Here is an 8,525-nt window from a genome sequence, read left to right as displayed (position 1 = left end):
GCTTGAGCCCAAGGGTTTGAGACCAGCCTAGGCAACATAGCAAGACCTCGCCTCTACAAAAAAAAAAAAGTCAAAAATTTAGCCAGGCATGGTGGCAAATACCTGTAGTTCCAGCTCCTTGGAAGGCTGAAGTGGAAGGATCACCTGAGCCCAGCAAGTTGAGGCTGAAGTAGCTGTGAGCATGACACTGCACTCCAGCCTGGGTGACAGATAAGATTCCAACACACACACACACACACACAGGCGCGCGCGCACACACACACACACACACACACACACTCACACACACACACGCAAGATCTCAAGTGATTCCAATATCTAGTCATGGTTAACAGTCAGGGAATTGTTTCTTTTTTTTTTTCACACACACCCCCACCACCACCATCACCAGCAATGAGTTCTCTCCAAGTTGCCTAGGCTGGTCTCAAACCCATGGGCTCAGGCAATCCTCTCACCTCCGCTTCCCAAAGTGCTGGAATTAAAGGTGTGAGCCACCTTGCCCAGTTTAAGTGTTTCTTAAACTTGCCCAATGATAAGGACCCCAGGGTCCCACTATACCTACAGAATCAGCCTCCCAAGAGAAGGAGGCTGGGAGTCTCTATTTTCTTTTTTCTTTTTTTTTTTTTGTGTGTTGGAGTCTCACTCTGTCACCCAGACTGGAGTGCAGTGGCCGCTCCTGGCCACCGCATGCCTCGACCTGCTGGGCTCCGGCAATCCTTCCACCTCAGCCATGTGAGTAGCCAGAATTACAGGCATGCGCTACCACGCCCGGCTGATTTTTTGATTTATTGTAGAGATGAGGTCTCGCTGCCCAGGCGGGTCTCGAACCTGCGGGCTCAGGCAATCCACTCACCTCAGCCTCCCAAAGGCGTGGGATTACAGGTTGAGCCACCGAGCCCGGCTTCTTCACCTTTCTTAATACACAGAAGGCAACACTCAAGAAAATAATTCTCGGTTAGATCTCCATGGCACATTATCCTGTACAACTAGAAATGATTCATGAGATAGGTTTTAATACTAGTGAGTGTTTAAAAATGAATTATCTGCATTTTAGAATTTCCTTTTTATATATTAAATTTATGTATTTTTATTTTTCAGTTTTTCATTTTATTTTCTTAGGTTAGAAAATATAGTTTATTTAGAAAGTAAGTCAAAGAGAGAGAGAGAAAGAGAGAGAAGAAGAGAGAGAGGAGAGTCATCTCCAAAAGGAGGCCAAAGCCAGGAAACGTGGCAACAGCCATAGCTCAAAGAGCACATGACCATACCAGAGTCTAGTAAGGCAATGGTAATTTTTTCACTTTTAGAATTGGGGTACACGTGAGGATTTGTTACATAGGTATGTAGGTATGTTGCATGAGGGTGAGGTTTGGGCTTCTGATGAGGCCTTGATTCCTCCCACCCACCCAGTGAATGTGGTACCCCAATGAGTGGTTTTGCATCCTATAGTTTTTATATCCAAATATATATATACACATGCCATTTTGTTGCTCACGTTTTGTGAGACTTTGGACTTGCAGTTCTGATTTTCCCAGCCTTGCTATGTTTAAGGAAACTATGTAATTCTCAACAAAAGGGATTATGTACAGCAGCGGTTCTCCACTGGGGGCAATTTCTGGTTGTTACCATTTGGAGTAGAGGTTGCTACTGGCATCAAGTGAATAGAGGTCAGAGATGCTGCTAATTTACTATAGTGCACAGGACAGCTCATTATGTAGAATTCTCCAGCTCAAGATGATTATAGTGCTGAGTTTGAGAAGTCATTTGATGTTTGTATTAAACTCTTATTCCTTGCATTACTTAAGTCCAACATTTTTTTACTTCCTTTCTCTGTGCTTAACCTTTTAAAGTCCAGCTTAATGTTCCAACTTTGTCCTGAAGTCTTCCCTTGGTGGTGTCTAAACCTGCATTGTGATCTTTCTCTAGGTTCTGTTGTGCCATTACTAAAATTTCTGCAATTAATAGTTTGTGGTGTCTTCTGTTCATTTAATATCTGTATATTTTGTTTTTCAAACTAATTTTGTTAGTCAAGAATTGTGTATTTCTTTAGGACTTTAAAACGGTGATTGGCTTTGATGTTATAGGCTGAGTTGTTTGAATGAAAAAAGACTCAGATCCTACCTAGGCTCTGGCGAATGTAGGAGTGAAGGGATGGACCAATCCCTGTTGATGGCAAATTGGAATTGGTGTCAACTGGATTGTGGAGGAACCGGTAACAGTATTGGAAAAAGTGGTGAGAAAAGTGACTCCCTAGTAGCAAGGAGGAAAGTAGGTCCACCTCAGCCATTAAACTAGTGCTAATTAAACAACCCAGTACCTCTGTGTTGACTGTCTTCAGCCTGAGCCATGCTGTTTTTGTTCAGCTGCATATGTGCAAGGGAAAGATCCATGTTGGTATATTAATAGGCTTTATGGGACATTTTCAATAAGGGCTCAAAAGCAAATAATTTAGGACAAGTCAGATTAACTAGAACACAGTTTGTTGGATATCTTTTTGTTTTAATTGGTAGGGAGAGGTGAGTGAGTGGATAGTAACTTGAGTCTTTAGGCATTTTAGAATCCTTATCATGAATATAAAAGTTGCCAAGAAAGAAACCCAAGTTTACACTGAGCTATTGTCTGAAAGTTTGTGTTACCTTCAGACACTTTATTTTCCATCTAGTTGGATCCTTTATGGGTACAACCATAATTAGATATATAGCACTCTAAAAAAATCGCTTGCAGTGGCAAATGCTTTCCCTTCAGAATTTGGGTGAGAGCTGTATGACTTTGGAGCAGGTACTGTGCCGTCTTCAGATACACATTTCTGAGCAAGAAAATATGTAACATTTCAAAGATAATTTTTGAAAAGGAGAAAATAGAAGTATTCTAATATCAATTCAACATTTATATCAAAAACAGTATAAAATAAGAATCCAAAAGCTGTAGTTATGCTTACGTCACACAGTAATTTACTTTTTCCCTAATAACACAAGAATAAGTAAAAGACAGCTAATTTAGAGGGGGTGGAGATGGGGGCTGTGGCTCTTAACTGGGAAAATTTTTGTGTTTTGGAATATTTGGTAATGTTTGGAGACATTTATGGTTGTTGCAGTTGTGAGTGAGTGGGTGTGATACTGGTTTTTAGTGAGTAGAGGCCAGGGATGTTGCTCAGCATACTACAGCACACTTTTGGATTCTCATTTTGTGCTGTTTTTGATACAAATGTTGAATTGACATTAGAATATTTTTCCCCCCATGACGAAGAATTATTTTTTTAAAATTTCAGTAGTGCCAAAGTTGAGAAACCCCAGGATGAAGTATTGCAAAGGACCTATTAAAGAATTGTTTTGTGGCCAATAAACATAGGTAAAAAATAATTGTTTTCTCTAGCAAGGAAGGAAATGCAAATTAAACTTTTTCTACTATTAAATTGATTTTGAAATGCAGTAGATATTTTTTCATACTACTGATGGCATTATAAAGTAGTAAGTGGTGAATTGTGCCTGAATTTTGGAGGGTCTATTCAAAAGTCTTGAGGTAGACACGCGTACACTCATGCTCTTCATACTTTAACTCAGTAATTACACTTACAGAAGTCAATCCTAAGGTGGTAAATAGATGCCTACAAAGTTTGTTGTCAAGCTGTTAACTACAGAATTATTTTAATTGTAATAAAGTGGAAATGACCTAAATCTTTTTTTTAAATGGTGATTTTTAAGTAAATTATGGCACAGATGTCGTGCAATTTAAGCTCTTGCTTTCTAGAGACTACTTGTGCAATGAAAATACCCACAGTAAGGTGGGGGAGAAGGAATATTAAACAAGTGTCAAATTTTAATAAATAAATGGAATAGAATAGAATTGGTGAAAAATACACAAAAATGTACTGTAGGGATGATTGCCGACTGTGCAGATTCTGAACAATTTTCATTTGTGTATCTTCCTGTTTTCTGTTTTTGTGCAATGACTGTATACGATTGATGCAGTCAGAAAAGAAAGAAAAGCAGACATCACTTCTTTTATTTTTAAACTCTCATGTAAAGTTTTGGAGTAGTCTCAATATTGCAGTTTTCTAACTATCTTTTACCATATACCAAGTTTCTATGTATGCACAGCTCTGCTATTGGGTTCTGTCTTCCGTTCCACTGATCTGTTGTAATGTTCAGTTAATATATAATACGATGTTATATGACAATGTAAATGAAACCTTCTCTTAGTTGGGGCCCCACTTACAGAAGTTTTCTGAGCTAGTAATTTCAGTAAATTATTGAGTTAATTTCAACAAAATAGATTTAAATTCTGAGTTTGTATTTTATTTTGGGGGGACATTTTATGTGGAGAAGTTTGTTCTAAAGTTGAGAATGTGTTTTATTAGCATCTGTTTAGAATAGTTTCATTTTCATATGGAAAACTAAGGGGTGGTGGTGGTTATTCTAGTTGCTGCTTATCCATTGAGTACATTCCTAAAAAAATTATTTTTGTTGCCAAATTTTAGATTTCCTCTTGTCCTGTTATTGTGCCTGAATTATATAATTTTCAGGGAAGTATTTTCTGTTTCTGTTCTCATCAAATAGTTGTGCTCCAACAAAAAGCTGTGTCTTTCACATTTTATAAAGGCTTTTTCCGCATCTATATATGGCATGGTATCACTTGAATTGCATCACTTAGATCTAATTTAGAATAACTCTACTTGATATATTTGAAAGGTAAAATACAGAGTGTACATAATTCATGTCAGTTTAGGAGACTTAATTCCTGTCTCATGAGTTACTGTTAGAATGTCTTTGAAGTGCTTCCGAGTGTCCATTACCTGGGTCCCTTACTTCTTGTCTGACTGTTCCCATTAGTGTGTTTTTTTGGATCTCATAGATATCATGTCTAGTGGTTAATGGAAAGATGAAGTTAAAAAAAAGTTGCATATGGAAATCTGAACTCACAAAACTTTATGTATTAGTGAATGATTATTAAAATTACAAAAAAGTCTTAATTTAAGAAATGAAAAATATATGACTCCTATTTCAGCATAATTTCCCTAGTGTGTTTATCTCTTTGCACTAGGATGACCCCTCTGAGAGGGGACATTGTAAATCTACTAAACCACTTGGATGCCCCCTCTCAGGGGATGTAAAGAGGTTGCTGGTGATTATACAGGACAAACTTATGCAAGTGCAAATTTTTCAAAAATGTATATTTTCTTGAAGTTTTCCATTCAAATTACATGAAAAAGCAAATAAAGAGGTGGAATATATACTGAGATATGATTGATCAGCTGAGAAGTGGTTTTCAGGAATCACAAGTGCATCCTTCCACATTGTCTTTGAACAACACGCTGGACAATAAATTACACATAAATGTAGAAGGAAGAAAAAGAGACTGCATTGTCTGCTCGAATAGAAAAGCAAGGTGAGGCCATTGCTTGCTAAGCCATGGTCTGACCATATGGCTCATTGAGCCACAGTTGCCATGATTACCTAGTTTTGGCCCCCTACCCTACCCTGGAGAGGTGAGTCACACCTCTCTCTCTCTCTCTCTCTCTCTCTCTCTCTCTCTCTCTCTCTCTCTCTCTCTCATATCATATCAATCATATCTCAGTATATATATATCGTTTACTTTTTAAATACACTCTATTTTCCAGTCTAAAAAAAGAAAAACACCAGGTGGAAGAGGTCAAATTATTACTATTGCAAAACATGGATCAATGAGCCTGCAATGCACGTTGGTGACTGTTTTATTCTATCACACGTTAGAAAAATATAAGATAAAATTTTGATTTTTTTTGTCATAAATAAGTTCTTCAATGTCCAAAATTTCATTATAAGTTCAATATCACTACAGTAAAATAATTGGCTTCAACGCTGTACTATTTAATATGAAGTGATTCGTTTTTCACCGGATCGTAAAAAAATGTGATCGAGTTGTTGGTGGGTGATTCACAAGATGTCTCTGTATGCATGTGTCTCTAAAGATATGTGGGGAGTCTTGTTAAAATTTAAAGATAAATTTTAGGAATAATTGTCAGTTGTATATTAATCAGAAATTAATATTAGACATATCAAAATTATAATTTGCTACTTGTGCTTGTTAAACCTCACATTTCCCTTTCTAAAATAGACTAGGGAAAGGAAGAAAAAAGTAATAATGCAAATAGCTTTTAATAATAATCCTCATCATTTAAAAAATAATAGTGATAAAATTTGCATGCCATGTAATTCACTGGTTAACAGAATGGAATTATTGGAGCTCAACTCTAACTGCCGAGAAACTGCCTGGGTATTTTCCAAAGCAACTGTACTATTTTACATTCCCACTAGCAGTGTGTGACATTTCCACATCTTTGTCAACACTTATTGTTCATCTTTTTGATTATAGATACCCTAATGTGTGAGAAATTGGTATTTCATTGTGGTTTGGTTTTTCATTTTCCTAATGGATACTAATACTGAGTATGTTTTCACATGCTCCTTGGCCATTTATATATCTTTGGAGAAATGTCTATTCGAATACACATTTTGTAAACTACCATTTCAACCATTTTAAGTGTACAATTCCTTGACATTAAGTTCATTCACAATGTTGTGCTATCATCACTACCATCCTCCTGCAGAACCTTTTCATCTACCTATACTGAAATGCTACACATTAAACAGTAAGTCCCCATACCTCCCTTTCCTCAGCCTCTGACTACTACTGTTTGCCTCTGAATTTGACTGTTGGATACTTACTATAAGTGCAATTATACTGTATATTTATTCTTTTGTGTCTGACTTATTTCACTTTGCATAATGCCATCAAGGTTAATCCATGTTGTATCAAGGTTAATCCACGTTGTCACATGTCAGAATTTCTTTCCATTTAAAGACTGGATAAAATTGCATTGTATGTATGTATCACATTTTGTTTATCTATTGTCATCCGTTGATGGGCATTTGGGTTGTATTTACCTTTTGTTCGTTGTGGATAATGTTGCATTGAACATTGATGTGCAAGTGTCTGAGTCCCTGTTTTCAGTTCTTTTGAGGATCTAACTATAAATGGAATTGCTGGATCATAGGATAATTTTATGTTTGTTTGTTTTTGAGCATCCTTACTGTTGTCCACAGTGGCTACAGCATTCCCATCAGTAATGTACAAGAGTTTCAGTTTCTCTACATCCTTGCTGCCCAATACTTGTCTTGTTTTTTTCACTAATAGCCAGTCTAATAGATATAAAGTGATATCCATGGTGGTTTTGATTTACATTTCCCTAAGGTTAGTGATGTGTGGAGCATCATCTCATGTGCTTGATTAGACATATTTGTATATCTTTTTTGGAGAAATGTCTATTTAAATACTTAGTTTTTAATTTTTTAATTGGGTTGTCTTTTTTGTTAAGTTGTAGTTCTTTATATAGTCTAGGTATTAACCCTTTATTAGATAAAAGATCTGCACATAATTTCTGCTATTTCACGGGTTGACTTTGTGCTCTATTTATAGTGTCCTTTGTACAGTTTTTAATTTTGATGTAGTTCAGTTTATCTGTTTATTTTGTTGCTTGTGTTTTTGGTGTCACATAATATCTTTTATGTCAACACTAATTGCTTTCAGAATGTCTTGTAAATGTATCGGGATCCTTCCAGGCTCACAGCGAAGAGTAAAAATTTTCCAGACTTTTGGTTCCTTGCTTGGAAGTTCAGATTTTATAATTGGTAACCAATATTGTCAGTTGTTTCTCTGGAAATGACAGACTCGCTTTATTTTTTGAGAAAATGTCTTCCATATTCTTCTGGTCTAAATAAACATTGTCTGTGTGACAGTACTTCCAGGGGTATATGCTGTTGTATGAAAAATAGCAGCTGGCATCGTTATTCAAGTATTGTTCCTTGTGACTTCCATACTACTTTAATATGAAGCATATGTCCTTTTATGTTTATTTATTTTATTACATAGAATATTAAAAAGATGTGTGTTCAAGGGTTGAGATTTAATGAAATTAATAATTTTAAATTCTTTGTTACACTTTAAGTGAAAGACTTTTAAAAACTTAGTTTGTGATGGTGACTGACTGCTGCTGCCTTGACTCCTGTTAAAGTACTATCAGTCTTATCCCATTGTTGATTTTGTGCCATCGGTACAAGCGTCCACACAGTGAAAAAGTCAGCTGTTATTTGTATGACAATATCTTTGGCCTTCTGGACCGCAGTTTGGAAACTGCTGTTCTAGTTTATATTCCCGGATGGGATGGAAGGATTATTGGAGATTAGTGCTCCTATTATTTTGTGTAATTTTAAGTAGTCAATCTGTGTAAGAGGTTGATCTGCTGCCACTAATGGTAGTGCTGTCTGAGGAAGTGGTTGGCTTATCTGAGTCTTGCATCTCCTGGAATTTAGATTATTCAGGCAGATATCATTACGGAATTTCTTATATTATGTATCATTATGAAATTTCTTATATTAGTGGTAATATAATGAGAGGAAAGAAGGATAAAAATATAACTTAGATATGAAACATAAGGAAGTTATGTTTGTATGTATTTTTACTGTTCATGTACTGGTTGTATAGAACCTATT

General features: G+C 36.2%; 1 protein-coding gene across 2 annotated transcripts in view; it reads left to right on the top strand.

The window, feature by feature from the left end:
- PPP4R2 (protein phosphatase 4 regulatory subunit 2) overlaps positions 1-8,525 on the top strand; it is a 62,755-nt gene that overhangs the window by 34,841 nt on the left and 19,389 nt on the right. The window lies entirely within an intron of this gene.

This window comes from Carlito syrichta, unplaced genomic scaffold (assembly GCF_000164805.1).
Source record: "Carlito syrichta isolate Samal-C Ts95f unplaced genomic scaffold, Tarsius_syrichta-2.0.1 Scaffold309895, whole genome shotgun sequence".
NCBI classification, from domain to species: domain Eukaryota; kingdom Metazoa; phylum Chordata; class Mammalia; order Primates; family Tarsiidae; genus Carlito; species Carlito syrichta.
The sequence above is the reverse complement of the archived record's forward strand: the minus strand, read 5'-3'. Positions and strand labels throughout refer to the sequence as shown.